Source organism: Rhinolophus hipposideros (genome assembly GCF_964194185.1).
Source record: "Rhinolophus hipposideros genome assembly, chromosome: 13".
NCBI classification, from domain to species: domain Eukaryota; kingdom Metazoa; phylum Chordata; class Mammalia; order Chiroptera; family Rhinolophidae; genus Rhinolophus; species Rhinolophus hipposideros.
Window position 1 is genome coordinate 2558815 of NC_138059.1, and position 24516 is coordinate 2583330.

General features: G+C 52.9%; 1 protein-coding gene across 6 annotated transcripts in view; it reads left to right on the forward strand.

Moving 5' to 3' along the window:
* Positions 1-24516, forward strand: part of TRAPPC9 (trafficking protein particle complex subunit 9) — a 343110-nt gene that overhangs the window by 170760 nt on the left and 147834 nt on the right. The gene's annotated exons all lie outside the window — the stretch shown is intronic.

Below are 24516 nucleotides of genomic sequence, written 5' to 3' on the forward strand. Positions count from 1 at the left end.
GAGCGCAGGGCTCAGGGACGGGCCCGGGCATGGGAAGGCAGCTTGTGGAGGAGTGGGCCACACGCCCACCGCAGCATCGGGCCCAGGAACCAGCAATGCCACAGGTGAGCGCGTCTGACTTGGGGACACAGTGGGAAGTGTGGGCTGTGACCTCCCAGACTTCGCCTGTGACGGTAAAGTTGGCTACGGAGAGCCTGGTTCGGTCCCAGCAGCGAGTATTCCGAGGGGAGCTCATCCCTGGCACCACAAGACTTCCTCTAAGGATCCCGCCTCTTTGTGACTTACGGTGCAGAAAATAAAAAGTGCGTGTCTCCTGCAGCCACGCCGTTCCCCGCAGAAGCAGTGGAGGGTCAGTGCTGAACAGACTGAGCTTGTCCTCCTCCAGGCACCGCTCACAGAATGCTCTGGGAGTGACCTGGGGCCCAGCCTGTGGCTGGGGTGTCCCTGTCACAGAGCCTCCTTTGCTGAAAACCTGAAGCTGGGGAAGGACTGTCTCCCCACCATCCCCAACCGAGACATAACTTCCAGCAAGTGTGGCAGGGGCGGCACAGCTGAGTGCTCCTGCCGAATGGGACACGGGGACCTCCCTGTGCCGAGCTCTCTGCCTCCCCAACGTCGTGCCTTTGCTCACGCAGCCCCTCTGCTGGCATGCCCCAAACCATGAGCGTTACCGTCCTGTTCACCCTCCAGAAGTGCCCCGTCTGTGCTGTGCAGGCCGGGCGAGGGTGGCAGCCTCACCTGACAGCACACGTTGCCCGGGACGGGGGTGTGTGTCTCATTCTCCCCCAAACAGCTCCTTCTGAGCAAGGACTGCGAGCTGTCACTGTATCACCCTCGTCTGGAACTCAGCGCCGGGCCTGGCATTTCCCTTTCTGGCCTTGTCTCTGCTCCTTACAGGTGTGTCGGGCTTCCGCCCCACCCTCACGCCAGTCTGATGTATAGTATTTACTGGGTGCTCGGTAAATATTGAATGAGGGAATGACTGGTAAATAATAAGTGAATGAAAAATGGTGTGGCAGCACATTTTTAAATTATTCAGTGTTAACCAAAGAGGGACTTGACTAGGAGGCCGTGGCTCGGAGGCTTTGCGACGTGGGGTCACACGGGCTGTAGACTCGGCACCGACGGCAAGCGGGGCTCTTACAGGCAGTCCCCTGTGCGGCGTTCTCTGGAGCAGGAGGCTGTGAGAACTGGGGCGCATGGCTGCATCCCAGCTGCTCTGGGCTGTAGAAAGACGGGGGCAGCTCAGAGACCTGTGAGAGCATTGAGAGCAATGCATCTGTGGTGTCTAGCCCAGCACCTGACTGGAAGTGGAAGCGCAATATGTGGAGCCATTACCATCATCCAGAATTCTCTGCGCCCGTACCCCATGCCTTCGAGGCAAAACCAGCCAGAGCCTCCTGTGGATGCGTCAGCTTTATTATTACCTCTCTGTTTATGAGAACGGCTGAGTTGATAAAGAAGGGCTCCCCCACAACGTTCTTGCTTGGAGAACGCCATGGTGGTTTTATGAAACACCGCGTCCAGCCTCGGCCGCCAGCCTCCTGCAGGAGTCGCCCTATTGATGGAGTGCTCCCGCGTGGCAGGAGGGCTTGCTGCCCTCCAAAACCACTTTAAGGTCCTGAATATTTTAAGGAGTTTTCTCTGCTCCTGCTCCCGTGTAGTGATCTGCCAGCAGCTCGCTTGCAGGACCAAGGGCCTGGCCTCCGTTCTTAGCAGGGAGTCACAAATACTTGTGGCAGTTTCCGCCCTTCTCTTTCGGTTTCACCTCAGTTTTGCCCACTGGCCTGGTCTGTGCGTTGGGGACTCTGTAAGGAATTACTGTCGCCCGAGGAAACGTGACCGTGTGCAGTCAGGTTTGCCTCTTAGGCCCGTGTGGTTGTGTGTGTTTCATTGTCATGGTATCAGTTCAGCCGTGTCTGAGGGCCTGCAGGTTCCAGGCTCTGTGCTGGGCGGGGGCGAAAGGCCTGTGTTCCAGCCCCCCAGCCCCAGCGGGAGCCGCAGGGATGTAGTGTGGGGTTTGCTGTCTGTGGAGCCCAGCTGGGCAGAGGCTGCTGGATGGGGGGGGAGTGGTTCTGGAAGGCGGTGGCCCCCACGCTGGCCCTGTGAGGCTCAGTGCCTTACCTGGGCACAGGGGACAGGTTGGGAGGGTCCTCCCTGACAACTTGCCTGCAGGGTGCCTGCTGCACGGCAGGTACATGCCAAGCCTAATCGTAATTGAAAAAGAAAGGGGCTCTCGTTGGATGTATCCTCAGGGCTCAGGGTCCCCAGGAAGCAGATGGAGCACGCAGAGGGTCGACTGGGGAGACTTCAGTAAAGGTGTGGGCAGGGCAGCAGCTGTGCAGGAGCGACAGCCGGAGCCTTTAACCCCTCGGGTGGAGGGGCCAGGAGAGGGGGCTGCTGGGGGATCTGGATGGAGCTGCAGGGCGCGGGGCCGAAGCCCGGGCAGGACAGGTCACATGGCTGGTGTCACAGGGCTCCTCCCCTGGGCGCCGTGCATGGCGGGAAGGGGTTTTCTCGGAGCCACAGACCATGCCCTGCAGTACGACTCAGTGCAGTAGGTTCTCACAGGGCTTCAACCCCGACTCCCCCGGGCCTCTGGGGACCACCTTCAGTCTTCAGGAGACCAGGACACAGGCTGGCCAGCCTGGGTGTCCAGGGGAGGACAGTGGGCTGCATTTGTCGTCTGTTTTGAGGCTGTCGGGTGGAAGAGCTTATGGATTGGCAAAAGCGGAGACGGGTTTTCTGAGTTAACGTGCCCCACACCCCAGAAGTTTTACGAGGTGAAGTTGGATGCCCCCCCCAGCATGCCCAGAGGCTTCTCACTGTACCTGCCACCCTTCATGCACACAGACAAGAGTTCAAAGTCTGACTTCCTCTTCTTACTTGACCCTGAACCCTGCGAGCTACGTGGCCCTGCATTTTGCCCAGGTCCCTCAGCTGCTGAGCGCAGGTCTGAATTCCCTCCTGGGAGGGTGGGGCTTGTCGCACCACGTGGCCTGTTTTCTCTTCAGCATTTTTTGAGCAGCAGCCTGACCTAGTCCCCAACCAGGTGTAATTTTTATAAAATTTGAACAGGGACCTAGAGGCGTTTCAGAATCACATTTGCTTCAGAATTGAAAAGGAAAAGGATTGGGGGTATTCATACATCACCAGTTTTGGTTTTTGAAAACTCCATTTATATTGTGCTTTTTTCAGTAAGTAAAAAGATTTCTTAAATAAAAAGAGAGAGAGAAAAAACCAAACGAACCTATGCCCTGGATGGTTGTTTTAAACTTATTAGCCACAGGACATCGTGTCAAGTGAAACCTTCTTAGGACCCAAATACAGAGCAGATACATGAGGGCTGCTCTGTTCGAGGGAAAAGATTGGAAGTTTGGGGCTTGGGGAACATTCAGCCAACTAGTTCCACACGCATTTCTGAGGGTCTGCTATGTGCCAGCCGCTGTCCTCGGCACTGGGGACACAACAGAGAACGAAACAGACAAAAGACATGGTCTGGAAGATGATGTCCTAAGGTTGGGAGAGCCTGAAAACCCTGGTCCAAACAGATGCCGCGCCTTCAACCCATCTTCCTGGTCACACACACTTAAGAGGCGTGAGGGGCGGGCAGAGGGCGGGAGGGGCCAGGAGGGGGGTGTTCTAGTCTCAGCATATAGCATCATCTGCCCATTGTAGGAGCTGAGGGATGAGTGAATGTGTGACCAGTGGATGAATGAAGGCATCACTGTCGAAGGAGCTTCCAGGTCTGCCTGTGTGGGTTCCGAGATTCCGTCATCACTAATGACTTGTGCTGATAGTAACTGAGGTAACTCTTCGGAGGAGGTGGTTGAATGGAGCGAGGGGAGGAAGGGAACGGGCCTGCAGTGTGGTGGTCCTTACTCTCTCGGGCCAGGGACTCCTTTGACTCTCTAATAAAAGCCAAGGGTCATTTCATTAAAGGAAAGGACGCCTGTGCACAATCTCCCTGGTGATGTCAGGAGGTTCTTAACCCCCTGGGAGCTCAGGATGGCACCTACGGTGTGGGACACAGGCACCCAGTGTCATAGGTTTATTGAGCATTTATCACGCCAGCTCTGTTGGCACCGCCACGCATTTCCCTTGTGAGAAAGCCTCTGGTGACCCTGCTGAGGAGAACGTGGTGGTACTAAAGCTGGCCAAGGACAACAGCAAGTCTTTGTGATCTCGAGTTGGAAACGGGGAGGCTCTGGGGACGGGTGGAAATCGGGTGGGGAGAAAGGCAGGAGAGGGAGGTGGGACTACACCTGCATGTGCGCCTGGGTCCTCTCTGTACGCGGAGTCCCGGACACCCAGCACATACCCAGGGGAGGGACTGAGAGGCAGGGGGTGTAGCGTCTGGAATGAATGACGTCACCAGATGAGCGAGGGTGGCTGGAGCCGAGAGCCCGGAGGAGGCCTGCAGCCCTCCCACAGTAGGAATACGGGTGGGGCTCAGCTGCCCAGGCCTGTCTCTGACACCCTGTCCTCATTGGCTTCCAGTGCGCACGCCCTTGGTGGGGTGGGGTCTTGCTGCCGACTGCCCGTCTCTGTGCCATGCGGGAGAGGCTCCCCAGGCTCGCTGATGGCTTTTCTCATTGGGAGCAGAAGGATAAGGACCGCAGCACATTCAGGCTTGATGAGCAGATGGAAGGACAGACCTGACTGATTGGGCGCGCGAGGAACGGTGCTTCCATCGCTGTTTTGGTAAAGAAGCTGTGAGATGAGCGCCTGGAGGTTTGCTCTGTGGAGCCGGCGGCCCGAGTGGAGGGCTTGCTCAGCTGCGGAGGGGTAGGGAAAGGGCCAGGAGAGCAGCGCCCAGGCTCCCGGCCTTGCTTACAAGGTCACTGGCTTGTTCCCACGCCCTCTCAGACTACCTGGATGCCCCCTTAGGTAACCAGCTGGCTGTAAGCCACCTTTGCTCTGCATGCTGTTAAACCGCTGGGGTTGCCCCCGCGGGCACGGATGCCCAGTAGATGGGGAGCGGATATGGCAGATAAGGACAGACACATAGGTGTTGCCTCCTGCACCCTGACCGGCCGCCATTGGAGCTGTGATGGGGTCGGGGGGAATCTGGTTGGGGTATCGGTGTGTGCTGTTCCTGTGTCTCGACCAGCCACCCTCGAGAATATACCTATGGTATGAACCCCTTACCTAGAGCTCTGTTGTCTTTTGTTGGCCTCACCGAATCCAGAAACCGAACCTGCCAGGAGTCAGGCAGAGGCCTGGTGGTCTGGTGGGTGCAGGGGTGGAGGGTTGCTCGCTCCTGGGCTGGCCGGGTGTGGGGCTGCAGGGGCTGCAGGGGCCCGACCTCGGAAGGCCTTGAAAGCCATGCTGGGGGGGCGGCTCTGACAGCTGCGTCCTCGCACTGCTGGGCAGGGCAGCCCGGGCTGAGAACGGTGTTAACTCCCTGCTAGTCTTGTAACTGAACCGCGCCGGGCAGGGCAGCTGATCAGAGCCCTCGGAAGCCGACCCACTGGCCCTGCTCCACCGCCGCCTTTCTAACGCCTCTCATCTGAGCCCTCACCTAGATCACGGCAGGTAATTATCTCCAAATATTAACTCTCTCCGTGACTCGATAATGAGGTTTCCATCATCCTCCAAAGAGAACCTGCTGGTTTCAGCAGGAGACCCCCCTAGTAGTAGTATTTCAATGCCCCCAAATCAGAGGCAGCGGAGTAGCTACCCATATGCAGGTGATACCGAAAGGGCCGCCCCTTTGAGCGGAGTCAGCCAGAAACTTCGGGAGGACTGTCTGGGGCCCCGAAAGCCTCTGCCTGTCTCCGGAGCGTGGCACATGAGGTCTCTCCCGCGAGACGGCCTGGGCCTTGCCTGTCCTCCCCTTGGCCGTCTTGTCACAGCCTTCAGTCGGCACTTGGTACGTGTTAGGCCCCGGGGTTACGGAGCCAGCTGGGACCATCACGTGCACAGGTGCAGAAGCGCAGACACACGTGACGGGGATGTGGGCTGTGTGACAGCAGAGGGGACCCTGGCAGAGTGCTGAGGGCCGGCCGCTGGGGCCTGGACGCGTTGTCTCGCCTCGCCACGCTTCCGTCTTCCTTAAGAAGGGAGAGCATCCCTTCCCAGTATTTGGATGTTTTGTGACTCATTCCTGTCTGTGTACAGTTTGTTCTCCTCTTCTGTGTGTGCTGCCTTCTGTCCACGCTTGTAAGCTGGGCTTCTGCCTTTCGGGCGCCACGATTCGCTCCTGTCAGCATGGAGACCACACGTGTGTCCGGGCAAGGCCACAGCAGCACAACTGTGGGGCAGAGTGTCACCCAGGAGCCGTTCATCAGACTCCAGATCCCGCCTTTCCTGGACGCCTGGCCTGTCCGTCAGCCCTCTGGGCACCCCTCCGCCCCATGGGCAGCTGCAGGGGAGCGGGCTGAGAGCAGAGCAGGGTCAGGAAACGGGGCTGTCGGGGTCCAGGCCCCTGTGGCCCAGCATCGTCTGAGGCAGCAGCTTGTCCTGAAGTGGGGGCTGGGGCCAGACTTGAGGCGCTGAGACGGGGCCGGGAGGGACGCTGCCCGGTGGGTCTCAGTGACCGTGCCTTGTTTCACTGGGTGACCAACCCCACCGATGAGTCTGTGTTAACCTGAAAAAAAGTATGTCCACCAAAGGATAGTGAAATCGTGCCGGCTTGGGAGCGTCCTCTAAGACGACCTTGCATGTCCAGTTCTGCTCCGTTCTGGGGGCAGTGAGTGTATTTCTCAGGAGGGACCGTCCGGCTTCCCGGAGATCATGTCGGTTTTGTCCCCATGTCGTCACTACAGAAGCTTCAGGGGACAGGATGCAGTCAGCCTGGCCTCGTCCCCAGCGATGTGGTCTAGCAGGGACATACAGCGTGTGGAATCTCCTGCAGGAGAGGGCTGAAGCTGCCCAGGACGTCCTGCAGGCCCCGTGCGCACGGAGGCGAGCCGTGTCTGGCCGAGGAAGGCGGGGACCTCCGTGAGGAGGCGGTATTGCATCTCAGCTGTGTGCGCTGAGCTCCACCTGTGCAGGTGCACGCTGAGCATGCCCGTGAGGAGGGGCAGGGACGTGGCGACGGGTCCCTGTCAGTGGGACGAGCAGCCGAGCTTCGCTTCAAAGCCCTCTGCCGTTTTCTCCCTTTGTACAGCTCCCACCCTCCCTCCCTCTCATGTCCTCATTTTTACAGGTGATGGTTGCCAGGGTTAGCGATAAAGTGTGCAAAGGGCCTAGCACAGAACTTGGCCTGAGCTGGCCCCAGTGTCCAGGAAAAACAAAATGATCTGGGTTAGCTCCCGTCCCCGGGCCTCCCAGGTAACCAGAAATGAGTCACCTGGTGCCTGGCGACAGCCCGGTGGAGATAAGCACAAAGAGAACCTGTTTTTAAAGTATCAGCTGTTTAACGTCAAGTGTGAAAGAAGACGACTTGCCTTCAGGTCAGGGTTCGCTCTAAGCCAGGGTACCCCAGCGGCCGAGCGCCCTGTCGGTTCCCAGCAGCTGTACCCACAGCAGGAGGGCGGAGGGTTGGGAGGCAGTACCTGCAGCAAGGTGGATGCTAATCGTAGAAGCCCACGGGGGGCGCAAGGACTCCAGGTGGCAGGGCAGAGCCCGCACCTCGGAAGCCTGTAGCGGTGGCAGTCCCAGGCCGCCCTGTGTGGGACAGCAGCAGACGCACCCATGTGAGTGCCGTGGGCTTGCATGTGCGTAACTACATGGCTGCCTGCTCTTAGGCTTCAAGCACCGACTCAAAGCCTGACTAACCTGCTCATCCTTCGGGAACAAGCCGTCTCTGTGTTCCATGCTCTGCATGGCTCCGGGGATTTGTTAGGGACAGCTGGGACCCCCCTCCTCCAGGAGCTCAGCGTTTCTCGGGCAGAGACGGGAAGACAGCTCACGCAGACCCCTGGCCCCGTCTACCTGTGATTCCAAAATCTCCCCAAAGAAAGGCTTTTCTTTTGATGAAGAAGTTTGCCACCTGACATGAATTTATGTGAGAGGCTATTTAAAGTCTTTATCAGCATTGTACTGTTTGTACATTGCACAGCAGACTTCAGTTGCCAGACTACGGGGTGCTGCCTGGTACATGGTGCATGCACCCAGTCGCCTCTCTGAAATCTGAGGAATCCTCCATTCTGGAAAACACCTGGCCTCAGGGGCTCTGGACCAGCGTTTTCCCAAGTACTGAAATAGAGAAGTGGGTGTGGGAGGAAGCGGGTGGAACGCCAGCCCTGGGGGTGCGTCTGGGAGGGCACCGGGGAGCGAGTGTCATCTGAAGCCGGCTGTAGGTGGTGGTGTCAGGGACAGGAGGAAGGCAGGGCCGTGCCAGGACCCAGTGCAGCAGGAGCAGGGCACGCGGACGGGCACGCGGACAGCCACGTGGCGGAGATGTGCTGCTTGTTTCTGTGTTGGTTTTTTTAATGCACTTTGTTTTCGTAGAGATGGTTTTCATTTAAAAAAATGCTAAGCCCCAACAGAAGGACTTTTGGAGGAAGACACTCCAGATCTGGTGAGCCTCCAAACGAGCTCGTCTGTGTTCGTGGGTGGATGGAAAGACGGTCGAGAGGAGAAGTTCCTTTCCCTGAGAGTAGCCTCATGCCGTGCAAGTGACTTTTAGTAAAATGATTACATTGTATTGGACTTTAGTGTAACAGCGGAACAAGAAATGGAAGTAAAATTGAAGGAGTAGCTGAACTTCTGGTATGTTTACTCACGACAAGAGAAATTATTCCCTATAAAAACCTCCCCTTAAGATGAAGAAAACAGATTGTTTATGAAAAATGTAGAAATTTATACTTTATACTCCCTACCATCTCCCACCTCCCACCCCTTATCGGCTATTTCTTCTTTGCTGAGGTTTATAGCACTGACATTTTCTTCTCCAGTCATTATTTGAAGCGCTCAGCAGCCCTTGTTGGGTGTTTAAACAGGGACAGTGCTTCCCTCTCACCCTTTGCCACAGCTCTCCCAACCTGAGTTCCTTCTTATTTATGTCTTACCATCAGGAATATTTTGTTTGAGGGTGGCTCCCTCGTAGGTGATGGATTTTCTTATTTCTCACTTTGTTGACAAATACTGAAGGACGAAGGTGTGTCAGGCAGGTTTGCAGGCAGCTGGGCGGTAGCCGTGAGCGAGACAAACAGAGCCTGCCTTCGGAGGGCTGGTGCCTGCTGGGGAGAAGGCATGGCGCATGTGAACACGTAAGCAAGGTACTTTCTGGGAGCGACAATTCCCGGAAGGAACATGGCACAGGGAGTGTTTCGCCAGAAGGCAGCCTTTGTTCTGAAGGCTGAAAAATGGGGAAGAGACAGCCATGTGAAGACTTTGGGGGTAAATTGTAGTTTTCCAAACAGAAATGACCGCCAGTGTGAACGAAGACGCAGGATGGGCCCAAGCGCGCTGCCTTTGGGGGTTGGGGTGCGGGCGGCCCCTGGGGCTGTGTCAGCAGAGATGACAGGGTAGGGTGGGGCCCGTAGGAGTGTGTGGTCACTCACAGTGACCAGGCAGTAGTGTGGTCACTCTTCAGGCAGTAGAATGACCACCGAGGCTGGTTGGAGGCAGACTGGGAGAGGGAAGGGCAGAGGAATGGCGGTGGGGGTGAGGGTGGGGGAACCAGGTCAGAAGCTGCTGAGAACATCAAGGGAGACGAGGCCAGAAAGTGGGGAGAGAGTCGTTTCCGAGGAGTGGCAGGTTGGAAACCTGACTGGGGTGAACACAGAGAGAAAGGAGATTGCAAGAACAAGGACGCTTTGGAGGGGCTTTGCTGTGAAGGAGGGGCGTCGCTGGAGGGTGTGAAGCCGGGAGGCAGGCAGTGATTTTAGGGCGCCGGCGGCCCTGTGTGTTTGTGGAGCAGAGGGAGAGACGGGTGATGGGGCATAGAATGGGGACTCCTTGAGAAGGCCACAGGAGCTGAGGAGCAGGCCACAGGTGGGGGGGCCTCTGAAAGCCTCCTCATGGGAGGTCCGCTGGGGCGGGGGCTGCAGTGCTGGTTGGAGGGTTCTTTGGTGGGAAGATGTCGCTCTCAGCTGCTTGCCTCTCTGCTCGTCAGCCGCTCTCCCCTCATCTTTCTCTCCATCTCCTCTCTTCCAGCTCTCCCCTTCTCCTCCCGCCTTAGCACACGTCCCAGCTGCGTTTTCCAGCCAAGCCTGTCTCCTCCCTAGCACACACTCTAAGCCATGGGTCACTGTGTCTGTCGTTTGGCCACATTCTTTTAGTCTGAAGGGGGATGGGAGGGTCTGGCAACCTGCTCCGCCACCGCCTTCGCTCCAGGCAGGGTAGGTCAGTTAGGAAATGGAGAAGCCATGTCAGAGTTGCGTGTGCAGGTCTGAACTGCTTCAGTTCATTTCCTTCTGCCAGCGTACCCTAGCAGAGAGCCACAGCCATGCCAGAGGGCCGGGGCACAATGCAACAGGCCACAGTCCTGGCAGCACTTTGAAGAAGAAACGTTTATTTTTAACAATGAATCAGAGCAATATAAGGCTGAGCATTGACAGACAGGCTGCGGCTCCCCGCGTGGGGAGGGACAAATCAGGGCACGGTAACCCACAGAAGTGGCTCTCATCTGATTTCCTGGGGCGGGCAGAAGGGCGGATCTCAGCAGGACGCCCGTCAACATTGCGCCCCTTTCCTCTCTAAGTGGCCCAGCAGAACAGGCACAGCTGTTTGCTTTGAAAGAGCAGAGTTGTCACCTGGTGTCACAGAAGCTCTTTGCCTCCCTCCAGAGAGTGCCCGGCTGGGTTAGCGGACAGCGCGTTCCTGGTGCTTTCATTTGAGAGGTTGTTGGGGATTCTCATTTTATAACAGATCTGCATGGAGAAGAAAGGATGGTTTACGTGAAAGAGAACTGTTTTATCAGGGTGCTAAGGATAGGCGAAGGTGAAAGTTACATGTTAGTAGCGTCTTGTGGGTTTTCAATCTTTCCTATAAATACATACACAGCAGCGTCCTTCCTGCAGACAAGGGCACGCAGAGGGGACCTGAGGCATGAAACCACTACGGCTGACATGGCCCCACAGAAGTGGGCGTGTGGGCTCTGGGAGGGGCCCCAGCGTCCTGAGTCAGCATCAGCTAGCACTGGGGGTCTCATTTTCTGGAAGTTGTGGGCCACGCGGTCTGCAAAGGCGTTTGGGGACACACAGCTCGCGCTGTGTGTGTGTGTGTGTGTATGTGTGTGTGTGTGTTGTGTGTGTCTCCAGTAAACCTGTTTTATGGAGGACCTGGCTACAGAACAGAAATTAGGGGAGAGCTCGCTGCAGGCGCCCGCCGAGCCCTGACCCCATAGCTCTGTCACCTGGGGCGAGACCCTGAGCCTCTCCAGGTATCGGTTTCCTGTGTGCACGGTCAGCAAGGCCGTGCCTAGTCCTAGGACTTACCGTGAGAGATGAAAAGCACGGTTCCAGGGGAGACCTGAGCATGGGCCTGGTCCTTGATTGTACACAACAGGCGTTCCAAGGCGGCGAGGGTTGTCTTCACCCTCTAAGGGGTCAGTCCAGACCACGGCCTCATAGGTGACATGTCATCTGGCCACGCACCTGGCAGGCCCCCGGATGCTGGTCACCTGGGAGCCTTAGCCAGTCCAGTGCCACCTACCAGGCAGGAGAAGGCAAAATGAGCACTGGGGACATGATACATCTGATTTTCATGTTGGCCTTTTGGAAAGGCAGGTCGGGGCCAGCTACACAGACCTCGTGTGTCAGGCAGTGAGCGGGGTGTTTCCTGGTGGGCCACGTGGGGTTCTCGGACAGAGAAGAAATACATTCAGCAGGCTCACCACCACGGTGACCAGCACACGGATCAACAGCTACCTGCTGGGTTCCCATCGAAATGAGCCTGGAGAGTAAGGACACTCATCACGTTTTTATTACCTTATCCATGTAGGATTTTTTTAGTGGACACTTTTATATTTATAGAGATTTATTGTCATTATAATAGCATAACATGTTTACTATAGAGCTGGTTAAAAATAAAATAATGTGGGAGGAAGGAAAACATCAAGCACGGCTCCCTGCCCAGGCTTAGCCACTGTGCGGTTTTCTTTCCTTTTCTGCATAATCTCGTGATAACAACAGCTGCCATCTCCCGAACGCCTGCCTCTTATTTTTTTTTTTTAAGATTTTTTTTAATTGGGGAAGGGGAACAGGACTTTATTGGGGAACATTGTGTACTTCCGGGACTTTTCCAAGTCAAGTTGTTGTCGTTCAGTCTTAGTTGTGGAGGGCGCAGCTCAGCTCCAGGCCCAGTTGCCATTGCTAGTTAAAGGGGGCACAGCCCACCATCCCTTGAGGGAGTCGAACCGGCAACCTTGTGGTTGAGAGGACACATTCCAACCAACTGAGCCATCCGGGAGCTCAGTGGCAGCTCAGCTCAAGGTGCTGTGTTCAGTCTTTAGTAGCAGGGGCGTTGCCCACCATCACTTGCAGGACTTGAGTTGAACTGGCAACCTTGTGGTTGAGAGCCCACTGGCCTATGTGGGAATCGAACCGGCAGCCTTCGGAGTTAGGAGCACGGAGCTCTAACCGCCTGAGCCACCGGGCCGGCCCCGAGCGCCTGCCTTTTGATAGATGTTGCCTTAAACCCTTTATTCGAACAGCTCTCGGGTGGTTTCTTTGCCCCATTTTACACGTGGAACCTGGAGGTCAGACAGAGGAGAGCTTGGACCAAGACTGCGTGGCTTGGAAAGGGCACAGGTGGCATGTGAGGCCGTTTCTTTGGCTTTTTCCGTTTTACCAAACGGTGTTTACTTTTCTGCATCTGGCCTTCCTCACTGAGTGTTCGTAGGGAAGCGCTTTCCCATTTCAGTCACCATTATTGTCAACATAACCTGGTGGCCATGCGGCTTTCCATTGTGGGATGTCGGCAGCATAGTCTAAAGAGTTTTTCCAGATGTCGGACATGGCAGGTGCTGCCCCTTCTCATTATTCATTTTGTAAACACTGTTGTGAGAACCACTGTTTATCTCTGTGGAAAGATGTTGTCTGAATTCCAGATCATGGTCTCTGGATGGATTCCCGGAAGTAGAATTACTTTGTCAAAAGGTAGGAGCGTTTGAAAGTCCCCTGTTATCTGCTGTCAAGTTGCTTTCCAGAAAGGCTGACCCAGTTCAGCACCACCAGCTGTGCCACACTCTACGCCACAGATATTTCCTGTATTATAACCTCAAACAAACGTGCACGTCATGGAAGCGTGTGTGAGTTTGACCTGCAGGCACGTGATCGCAAACTAAGTTGGACCGTTTTGATTTCTTTTGTTTTACAAAAGGAGGAATGAATGCACTGAACAATCTTTTGCAAAAGCTTTATTTCTAGAAGAGAAATTAATTTGCATCTCGGGCTGGAAAAACATGACGTTAACAGCAGTTTGTCAGGGAGCCGGGCTACTTAGGGCGTGATCCTCAAAATTAGCAGTTTATAATTGTTCACTTCTTACTCCCGTTTTTTCCTGTATCTGTCACCACCTTGATGTTAATTAGGTTGTTAAAATGCATTAAAATATCAGGACGCAGTGACACTTTTCCTCTGTCTTCCACCTCTCCCTGAATGCTCCGTCTGCCAGTGATTTGGGGACCTTGTATCCACCTGGCACAGTTGCAGGCTCTCCCTGGGTTATCTTTGTGTTCAGGAAAGCAGTGACGTGTTAGTTCATTCAGGGTGTGTTTCATCCCTGGAAGACACCTCGCTGTGTAATGTTACGTTTTCAGATACTTTCTTCCTTTGAATTCTTAGAAAAAGATTGCCACTGAGCCCAGGTCATGACAATGCGTGGCTTTCGTGGGGCTGTTGGGTCTGATAACAGAACCCCGTGGCTTTCATGTGGGCTAGAGGAAACCTCAGAGCTCAGGTAAGGAAGAAGTGAGTCACCAAGTCTTAAAGCTTTCCCTTCCGCTGACAACATCTTCTCTTGTAAAGCGTTTTTCGGTTTTACTGAGTTCCCATGCTTATTCTGAGGACACACTGTGTGCTCGGGAAGGCCACGCCCCGAGTAGTCAGCTGAGCATTGGGGTGCCGCTGGTCCCCTGGGAGAGGCAGAGCTACCCCAGCCTCCTGAGTGCTGGCTAAGTGATGCTGAGAGATCCTCTCAGGGCCCGGCATGGGGCCGGTGTGGAGGGCAGGCTGGGGGCACTAGACTAGCCCAGTGTAGTCACACTTTCATCACCCTGTCCGTGTAGGATTTTTAGCGCACAGTTTTACGTTCCTAGAGACTTATTTTCATTATAATGGAGCAGTGAACCTCACACATGTGCATGACCACCTCCCACTCACTTCCCAAAAATGTCCTTCCTCATTTGTAAGTGTTCTTATGTAAAATATCTTAGAGAGGAAATCAGACTTGCATTTCTGAGAGTGTCGGTTTTATTCTTCACCCTGACGGTGATGGAGGAAACACCAAGAAGGAAGGAAAGCGGTCCTCGCACTGTCCGGTCCTGGGCAGGCCCCTCAGAAGACTGCACATTCTTGACCGTGAGCTGCCTCTTCTTCCAGTAGGTTCAGTTCCCGGATCAGACCCCCCTGTAGCCCCCCCATTCTCGGTACTGGTTCCTTTCCCACCCAGGACGCCCCTCCCACTTATTCAGCCCTGGCTCCCACCGCTGGCCCTCCCAGGCCCTTGGTGCACTCAAGCCCCCATCCAGCGCTGCTGTCACCGCCTCTGCTCTGGGGCTGAGATGTCGGGGGTCACAGAGTGCTGACAAGCCTGGGTTTGAGTCTCAGTCCGGCCTGTTTTGAGTCACTCACCCTCTGAGCGTGAAGATGGTTTCCTCCCCACGCTGTCCGTGAACCACCCTCAAAGTTTTCTTCTCGACTTTCGTTAAAAATAATTTTTAAAATATTGTTTTAAATTCCATAAAATTTTGTACCTTTGCAAGTGACCACAGAGAGAGATTGGAAAGCAAAGACAGCCGTGCAGGAGTCTCTGGGTGGACTGCCGATCGCCGGCCAGGCCTTTCCTCCTCTGAGAGGAGCCTCTGGTTACGTGGAGATTCCAAACCCCCTGCTCCAGAGACATCGTCCCACAGTGGCCACCAGTGTTACTATGTTTTTACAGGCTTCATGTCTGACCGTTTGAACCCCGGGGCACATGCAGGGTAAAGTGCTCCCTTTTCCGAGGAAGAGCGTGTTTTCCTGTACGCACCACAATGATATCACAGGTCAGGCTTTCTCGCTCCATCCGAGACTGCTCAGGTCGCTGTGTTGTCAGTGATTTGTTCCTCGGGTCCGAAGCATAGGATTCCATTATATGGAGACCCTGCAGTGTGCTTAACCGTCCTCCAGCTGATGAACGTTTGGTTTGTTTCCAGTTTTGGGTGGTTGTGAGTAAAAGCTGCTATTGTGTTTCCCCCAAACTAAGACTGGGTCTTAGATTAAGTTTTGCTCCAAAAGACGCATTAGGGCTTATGTTCAGGGGATGTCATCCTGAAAAATCATGCTAGGGCTTATTTTCCAGTTAGGTCTTTTTTCGGGGAAACATGGTGTCAGCTTTCTCCTGAGTTTTTGTATGAACATATGTTTTCATTTTCCCTTGGGAGGTGCCTAGGAATGGGATTGCTGGTCATACGGTAAGTGTATCTTTACACCTTATGGTAAACTGCCAACCTGACCTCCGGGGTGGGGGCCCCACTTTGCATCCCCACCAGCCTTGTTGGGGGGTGGGGGGCTCCCGCTGTTTGATATTCGCCCACAGTCAGCCTTACTGCTTTTGTTTTTCAGTGATTCTAATGGGTGTGTTGTTTTAATTTGTGTTTCCCCGATGACTGATAATGTTGAACATCATTTCTTATTTACCACCAATGTGTTGTCTTTGGTAAAAAGCTATGTTATTTGTTTCCTTTTCATTGAGTTTTGAGAGTTTTATTTATTTTTTAATATACTTTGGACATAAAAACTTATCAGATATGTGCTTGACATGTGTCATCTTCCTGTGTGTTACTTGGTGTTTTTTATTTTCTTAACATTATCTTTTAAAGAATAGAAGTTTTACATTTTGACGGAGTACAGTTTATCTTTTCTTTCTTCAATGGATCATGATTTTCGAGTCGTACCTAACAAACCCTTGCCTCATCCAAAGTAACAAGTATTTTCCCCTTGGTTTTTTTTTTGAAACTTATAGTTTTAGGTTTTACATTGGGACCATGATTTATTTTGATTTTATTTTTTCTTACAGTGTACGGTATAAGTTGGGGATTTATTTATTTTGGGTGCATAGATGTCCAATTGTTCCAGAAACATTTGTTAAAAAGACTTTCCTTTCTCCATTGAATTGCTTTTGCACCTTTGTTGAAAAGCAACTAGCCATATCTGTGTGGATCTATTTCTGTACTTTCTATTTTGTCCTATTGATTTATATGTCTCTTACACCCGTCCCACAGTGTCCCAAATATAGCAGCTTTATAGTAAGCCTGGAAATCAGGCAGTGAGCGCCTTCCAATGTTCTTCTTTCTCAAAATTGTTTTGCTCTTCTAGTTTCTTCTCTGGTCCATGCTGGTTTTCCAATCAACTCATTGATTCCTATCAAATATCCTCCTGGAATTGTGACTGCGAGTGCATGAATCTATAGATAAGTTAGGGGAAAATTGACATCTTAACTATATTGTTTCAATACACACAAAGCATACCTTTCCATTTATTTGTCTTCTTTGATTTATCTCATCAGTTTTCTGCAGTTTTCAGCGTACTTTGCACTTAATTTTCTTTTCTTTTTTTATGTTTATGTCTAAGTATTTCATGGTTTTGGTGCTATTGTCATCTGTGAAGGGAGACAGTTTTGTTTCTCTCTAACACATATATCTTTTATTTTGTTTTCTTGCCTTATGCACTTGGTAGATCTTAGGTACGATGCTCGGTGATAATAGATATGTCCTTGCCGTATTCTTGGTCTCAGGGGAAGGGGTCAATCTTCTGCCACCAAGTGGGACGGTAACTGTCGGTTCTTCACAGATGTTCTTTTTTGAGTGCAGCAAGTTCCCTTCTAGTTTGCTGATAACTTTTTTTTTTTAATGAGTGGATGTTGAACTTTATCAAGTGCATTTTCTGCATTTATTAAGATGGTCATATAGTGTCTCTTCACTTCCTGTCAATATGCTGAATTAGTTTGATTAAAAATGTGAACGACTCTTGCATCCCATGATGAGCACCGTTTGGTCATGCTGTGTTATCCATGTGTCTTTGTCACTATTTACCTGTCAGCTGCTGGTATGTGTTTGTAAGTATGTATTACTGGATTTAATTTGATAATATTTTGTTGAGGACTTTTGCATCTAAATACACGAGTAATATTGGTCTCTAATTTTCTTTTCCTGTAGTGTCTTTTTTGGTTTAGATATAGGGTAATCCTGGCATCAGAAATTGAGTTGGGAAGTGGATGGTTTGTGGTCCTGCAGGTCACTGAGTGACCTGACGGGGAAAGGGATGTTCTGTAGACTGTGTTTTATTCCGCTGGCGGCTAGAGTGTGCGTGATGGACTTTCTAGCTTTTCGTATCTTAGGCAGAAGGTGGAATTCTTCATGGTCTTTGTAAGGGTCTTTTTGCATGGGAATTCCTCTTCCATTGTATGCATGTACCACCGTTTGTTGACCCATTCTCAGACCTCTTTGCCCAGTCTGGTGCTTCCTCTGTGCCCACCCAACAGCCACACCCCAGCAGTTCAAGGTGGATGACGTCCTTCCTTTCAGAGGATTACACTGAGGGATTAAGTGGTCAGTGTGCCTGGGGGATGTGGGCAGTGAACCTTGACCCTGAGCTCTGACTGCCTTGCGAGCCCTCTGCACCAATACTGCACAGGGTGGTGGTGTAGAAAAGCAGATGTGGGCTCAGTTCCATTTTCCCCAGTTTCCTAATCCTGCCTTTCTGCTGCTAGTCCTTCAAGTCCCGGGAACACAGTGACTGGGCGCCGGGGTCAGTGCTCTTTCTCTGCAGGCGTAACGGTGAGCAGAGCTCTGGGCTGGACTCAGCCGTCCATGGCCCGTTGGCTTGCGCATTTCAGAACGTAGTTTTTCGAACATTATTTTAAAATCTTGTTTTCCTCCTGATGTTTTTTATTTTCAACATGTTGTGGATGCAAGGGAAATTCAAGGGTGGATTACTTAATATAGCCACACAGATTAAATAATGATATTCGCATTGACAGCAGAAGGCTCATGCATAATTCAGACTGTTAATACTCAGTGATTTAATTTATTAGGCAAAGCTATATTGCCGTGCCAAATGAAGCGTCGTTACGACTGAGGACGGAACAAGTGTCCGGAGCGGTGCTGTTTGTGCTAAACTAATTAGGGCCTTGATTGCTGCCTGCAAAATACAAATGGACTAATTAAGCTCTTTTGATTTAAGAATTTCATCGTACAGGTGATCACCCATTCTCGTTCATCTATTGGCCTGATTTCATTAGGAGGTTGGCTGAGTTTGAATTGTTCTTTTGGGTGAGGAATATTGATGATGGATATGTCTTTGAAAGTGAAAATTACTTAATTCACAATCATATAAAGTTCCCCAGTGAACGCCTGCTCCAAATATAGGAGTTTTGGTCACCGGGCACCTGCTCAGGAGCCAGTGCCATGAGGTGACATGACCGCAGTGTCTCTTACTGTCGCACCAGGGCTGTGAGTGGTCTCCTCCTGGTGGAACTTGGTGCCTGTGACTTCGGGGCGCAGGCCAGCAGAGGACACATGCCCTCGCGTCTGTTGTTTCTCTTGCCTGCAAAGCCCCCCTCGCCCTCCAGGTCTTCTCTCCACCTCCTGTGAAGCCGCCATTTCTTCCTTAAATGGCGCAAACATCCCGTCTCCATGATGCCTTTCCTACTTTCCCGGGCAGCCCTGTTCCGGTACCAAGTGCCAGGTACGGCACTGGGGTGTAAAGATAAGGCCGCCAAAATCCCCCTTTGCCAGGAGCGCAGACAGGTGAGCAGGCTGACACTTCCTATGCACGCAGGTGTGTGCGCACAGATGTGCACACACGCATCGTACAGGGAAGTGCCAAGTACAGGCAACCAAAACAATAAGTGAAGGCGTACAGAAGCAGACACAACGTGTTATGTGCCAGTGAGGGCGCTCTTCCCTGTGTGTGCATGCGTACGCATGGGCACACAGACATGCCTTCTGCATTCTAGGTGGGGGGCCTGGCTCCGCCATGGGGTACCTGCATTGCACGACCCAGTCCTCTTTCCACGTCCTTAGAGCTTTGGAGATGGCAACCAAGCTTCCCTGGAATTCTCTCCTTCCTCTGCAGTAGCTTTTGCTTTTATCACACGGGTTCAGGCCTCTCTCATCTGTCCTTTCTCTGCATGGGCCATGATTGGTCTGTGCTCATAGCAACTATCTACTGAAAGAAAACAACTTGTGCATTTAGCACTCACCTCCTTCAGTGTAATGACGGGCAGGACGCAATTCTCAACTGCACTACCGAGGATTTATCTAACACCGGCTGTGTGCAGAGCCTACCTAAAACCAGACTGTGCTACTCTGTCCCCTGTCCATTTACTTGCCCTGTGACCTCGGTAAAGACACTTTGTCCTCTGGATTTTCATCTGCAAATGAAGAAATTGGCCAAGATGCCCTCCACATTTCCTCCAGGTTCTTCCCTTTGCTTAGATGTCCCGAAGGCCCAGCCCTATCCTCACATTAGTGGGCAGTGGACAGTACTTTTCTCACAGAATGGGAGGGAAATCAGAGCGGGCCGTCTGTTGCCAAGAGCCAAACTTGACCATTGAAAAGCTTAGAGGTTGAATTAGAAAGAAAAGATCTCTCATAACTGCTACATTCTGTTGAAAGGATATGTGACTACACTGTTACAAGGAGAGGAAATACTCTTTACACTATTCCAGGCTGCTCTCCCCCATCCTTCTAGATACATTTTCCCCAAAGACACATCTGGGAGCCTGGAAGAGGGCCGGTTCCCACCTCTTCCCAGACGGCTCGGATTGCACATGCAGGCGCTTTCTTTTCTGATTGGTTACTGGCACTTGCTCTCCTGTCACCAAGCAAGCCTGTGCTGGAGGTTCTGAGTCTCCACCGTGCCCCGTGTCACCACTCCCTCAGACTGTCTATTCCCTCGTGTTGGTACCAGGTCATTTGATCTCTGTCTCCTTTTCAGATTGAAACACACACACACACACACACACACACACACACACACACACACACACACTAGCTGCTTCTTAGATGTTGGTTTTATGTGGGCTCTGCACATAGTAGGTATTAAGTAAATCCTTGATAGTAGAAAATTGCATGCTGCATGTAATTTCTCACTGACTCATTTCGTTTTCGTTGACTGACTTACAAACTCTAGGGCAAACGTAATAGAAAATTTGGGTGGTAATTTTCGCAAGGAGACATTCCATTTTACCTGCTTTCTGACACTTGTGGGTCTTGCCCAGCGCATGTTAATTCAGTTCGGCCCCCTGCAGGTCAGCAGGCACGCACTGTGCCAGGGTGGGGGGTCCCCACGAACACGGCGCAGTCCTTCTGTCCAGGAGCTCACAGCCATCTGAGGACCATCCTGTGTCTTCAGCCTGTCTTCACCTCGGCCCAGGTCTCTCACAGCTTCAAAAAGGATCCGGACAAATCTGCGCCTGTGGGTCCGTGCTGACCTCCAAGAGTCCAGCCGTGGCTGGTTGCGTCCCTAAAGCACGAGCAAGCAGTGAGAGGGCAGAGGAGTCCCACACTCCTGGGGAAAAGCACGTCGCTGTGGTTTTGACCTGTGGCCACCGTGCCGCGCACACACGCGCTCCCACACTGTATGGTTTACGTGCTGCACTGGTGGGTCCCTGAGGAGTCGGAGCTCCAGCTGAGCTCGCAGAGTCTGTGGAGGGTGACCGGGCATAAGGCAGAGGCTGTGTGAGCTGGAAGCCTCTGCCCTGCGCTCGTTGTCCCCGAGATAGATGAGGCAGTAGATGAGGGCAGGACAGTGCCTCCCCGTCCCCGGTGGCACAGGCAGCGCCTGACAGGAGTCTGCATGTGAGGGTGTCTCGGAGCCGCCTGGGTCAGAAGGTCCCTCCATGGGTGCTTTGCTTTTGCACAAGCTTCTCGACTTGAAAGGAAGCCGCAGCTTAGGTCAATAAGACAAGCCCAGCATGGTGCGTGGAGTGCTAGTGCAAGGCGCATTAGCAGTACACGAGTAACGTCTTTCTTGGTGTCGCAGGGACACGATATCGTACTGCTAATATCACCACGCATTCCCACTGCACGAAGTCTGCTCATTAGGAGGGAGACATGACGGTCGTGTGAAAGGAGCAGGATCCTGCCGACCTGCCCCAGAGAGGACCGCCTGCCCCTTTCAGTTCCCAAAGCCAACGTGCAGCAAAGGCGGGGATTCTTCTATGTCCTGACGGGCACAGGCGAACCATAACCACCTGCCCCTTTGCCGTAATCTGCTGTCCACACCAGAGGAACACGTGACACAGGCGCTGTTGTCAGCAGTTCAGGTTGTTCCCAAATCCACGGCCCCGTTTGCGGAAGTCCAGGACAAGCGTCCTTGACTGCTTTTCCCCACACAGCCTGCTGCCCACCTGTGAGCCCTCCCTCCAGAGCCGCAGGCCCAGCTCTCTCATCCGTCCGCTCGCGGATGTCCAGGGGAGATGCTGGAGGCTGGCCTTCTAGGCAAACACAGACATCCGCCGGCAGAGGGGCTGTGATGCTTTCCGGGACCCGCCTTTACCTGCATCTGTTTAAAAGTGACCGCCTGTGTTTTCCTGTCCTTGTGTTTTATCATTAGAATCGAAACCTCCAAATCACGGTACACAGAAGTCTAGGGATGTATCAATAAATGTCACTTTGTAAAACAAGAAACAGTAAGAAAACAGCTGACCATGTCACATAATCCATTACTGTGCGAACACAATGACATTCTTTATATTTTTTAGGAAAAGGTCATGTGGGTTAGTGTATCATTGGCATAGGAATGCGCTACTCCTGCCAAATGTATCAGTTGAGTTGGGAAAATTATTTGAATATGTCATTGTAGAAAGGTATAGTGCTTTGATGCATGGACTCATAAAATCACAGCAGATGAATGGCTAAGTGAAATATAATGACTACACGGAGAGACAGGAATTGATTTTCCCCAGGAAAGTCTTCACGGAAGGACTGCCATTTCTCTTCAGAAGAGACTAGAACTGTGGTTGGTGGAGGAGAGAGGGCCATGGCATTAATCGAGGGGCGGAAGCGTGAGTGTGTTCCAGGTGGGGGTGTGCCTTAGTGTAGGGAGCAGGAGGGTACCACACGCGCCCAGCGAGGTGAGCTGTGAACGTGGGCCCCTGGGGAGACATAAGGAAGAACCCCCCTTACACCCCCGCCCCCAAGCCGGGGCGTCTCTCACTCTTACGAAAACGTGAAAGAATTCTTCCAAAGCAGAATGATTTTCAGTTCCTGTTAGGTCAGCTGAGATCCTGCTGAGATCAACCTCTTATGAAGAAAGTGTGCACTGAATATTCTGAACGCTACTCAGCCATCATTTTTGTTCAGCATCCAAATCTAGATTGTCTTCATTGCCACTCTTTGCTTGTTCTGTTCGTCCATCTACTCAACGGATCTTTCTCGTGGGCCCCCTTGGCCAGGAGATGTGGGGTCGAATGAGTGAGGGGACGTGTGCTGAAGAGATGGGGGGCTCTGAGAATGCAGTGACCCCGGGGCAGTTTCCTGGGGTTGGCACGATTGCCGCTGACTCATGGAAGCTCTGCAGGAATTGACTGAATGGATATGTGAGCTGAGAGCATAATAAGCAGAGGGCCACGTGTACAAAAGAGCGGTGAGTCAAAAATAAAGTGCGTTTAGTGACTCAGAAGTACTGTGTTAGGGCGCTGGGTGTGTATGGGGCCAAGTTGGGAAGAGCCTGCAGACCCTCATTCATTCCTCAGACGTTCGTTGAGCACTGTTCTATATGTCAGGCACCATTGTGAATATTTATTGAGCACCACTGTGTCCCCGACACCATTAGTGTGTCTTGGGGACAAGCCAGAGGACAGGCAAGGTTCGTGCCCCAGGGAGCTCACCTCTAACCCCATGACATGGCCTCTCAGGACTCCTGTTCTCAGCTCTCCCTGGCTCTCTGCACCCTCCTGTCCAGGCTTTTGGCTGTTCTGTTTTGTATTTCCCTTGCTGACGTTATGCTTAGAGCACCTGCCTGTCTTATGCCTCCTTTCCCCTGAGAGCCCAGCTCAGATGCCCTCTCTTCCGGGACAGCTCCCGGCTTGGTGGGGGGCTCGCGCCTGTCCTTGTGCTGCCCCGGTCCTCTGTCGGAAGACCCACAGCATTGCGCTCACCGTGCGCACCTCTCCATTTCCCACTCTCCTTACAGGCAGAGAGACCAGCCGTCTTCATGTCCGCAGCCCCAGCTTCTTGGACAGCGTCTGCACATGTCAGGGTCAAGGCGCAGCCTAGAGCTGAGATGGGAGGGCTGGAGAGCTGCAGGAGGGGAGGAAATAGGCTGCTGCACAGTCTTGGGAAATGGCAGTCTTCCCGTGGGCAGCTTGCCCCCTTCCGTGAGCTAGGGGATATTGTACACCAAGGAATTACCCACCTGCACTGTGAAACCGAGGGCGGCCTCGCTGGTTTTGAAATCTCTCAGTGGCTTCCTAGAGCCTGTAGATCTGTTTCTCGCTCTGACTTCACGTTAGATTAGGGTTATGTGGGGGTAACAAAAGATGCCTGGGTCCCACGCCAGACCTACTGAGGAGAGTCTGAGGTGGGGGTCTGTGGAGCCCCCCAGGTGATGGAGGTGCTGGCCTGTGACATGGATCTCCATCTCTTAAAGTCCTGTTTCTCAAACTCTCCGAAGACTGGGGTCACCGGGAGCTTCTGGTACCTGGGATCAGTCCCCGAAATCCCGATTCAGTTGATCTGCAATGTGGCCTGTGCGTCGAGGTTTCTAAAACTCTCACCAGGTCCCCGTCTGCCATGGTGTGACACTCTTGTTCTCCTGCTGTAAACCACTAGAAACTTGGGGAAATGATTTAAATAATAGTTGTCAGACTATAGGAAAGAAAACAGAAAAGCAGCACAGCTGTGATCACCGAGAGAAGAGAAACAAATGAGGTGAGTCCTGTGGCTGCCTGGGCTCTCGGCCAAGGTCCGTCGGGAGAAGGGACGCAAGCAAAGCGTGGCGGTTCTGCTGAGCGGAGGGGAAGGAGGCCAGAGTTCAGGAAGGCTGAGCTGGCTGAAATTGTACCAGAAGGAGAAGCTCGCAAAGAGGCAGCCCCAGCAGCCGCACAGGGGCCGCCTTGAACTCGTCGCTGCTTCCTGAGCCGTGCACGGGGAGGCAGAAACCCCCGTGGGTGAGTGGGAGCCGGACAGTTCCAAGAGCTCGGGCATGGCTGGTGGACACTTGCGTTCTGACAGCCCGAGTGGAGACACCTGGGTGGACACGTGAGGCTTCTGAGGTGGAGATCGCCGACGGTCACCTGCTGTCAGAGCCCCAGCCTAGCTCTAGAAGCTAGGCTAGACGACACGACAGAGACACCCAGGCCCCACACCTTATATAGAAAAGATTCAGAGAAGCTGGAGGAAAGGAAATTAATTTTCCGTCTTCACTGACTGATTTTGATCTCCACTCATTCAAGGGCTGACCCATGAGC